Below are 919 nucleotides of genomic sequence, written 5' to 3'. Positions count from 1 at the left end.
AAGTCATTTATTTGTATTCTTCCTGATTTTTTGATGTAGGCACTTAGAGCTGTAAACTTCCCTCTTAGGACAGCTTTCAGCATGTCCCAGAGGTTTTGTTGTTTTGTAGTTTCCTTTTCAGTTAGTTCCAGGAATACTTTTATTTCTTTCTTCATTTCTCTTTTGACCCATTCATCATTCAGGAGTGTGTTGTTTAATCTCCATGTGTTCATGTGGTGATTAGGGCTTCTTCCGGTGTTGATTGTAAGCTTTATTGCATTGTGGTCTGATAGAATGCATGGAATTATTTCAATCTTTTTGTATTTGTTGAGGTTTGTTTTGTGACCCAGTATATGGTCGATTTTGGAGAAGGTTCCATGGGGTGCTGAATATAAAGTATGTCCTTTGGTGCTTGGGTGGAATACTTAATAGAGTCTGTTAGGTCCATTAGATATATGGTATTGTTTAATTCAGATGTCTCTCTGTTAACTCTCTGTCTTGTTGACCTATCTAGTGGAGACAATGTGGTATTGAAGTCCCCTACTATTAATGAGTTGGGATTAATCTGGGTCTTAAAGTCCTGTAGTATTGTTTTTATGAAGTTGGATGCACCAGAGTTTGGTAAATATATGTTCATGATTGGAACATCTTCTTGGTTTATTGTTCCTTTGATCAGAATGAAATAACCCTCTTTGTCTTTTCTGGTTAGTTTCAGTTTAAAGTCTATTTTGACAGATATTAGGATTGCTATGCCTGCTTTTTTCTTAGATTTGCTTGGTATATTTTTTTCCATCCTTTCACTTTGAGATAGAGTCTGTCCTTGAAAGTGAGATGAGTTTCTTGAAGACAACAAAAAGATGGGTTTTGTTTCTTAATCCATTCATATAGTATGTGTCTTTTGACTGGGGAGTTCAGTCCGTTAATGTTTAAAGTTATTATT

This window comes from Nannospalax galili, unplaced genomic scaffold (genome assembly GCF_000622305.1).
Source record: "Nannospalax galili isolate Female #2095 unplaced genomic scaffold, S.galili_v1.0 scaffold360, whole genome shotgun sequence".
In the NCBI taxonomy this organism is placed as follows: domain Eukaryota; kingdom Metazoa; phylum Chordata; class Mammalia; order Rodentia; family Spalacidae; genus Nannospalax; species Nannospalax galili.
Note: the sequence above shows the minus strand (reverse complement) of the source record.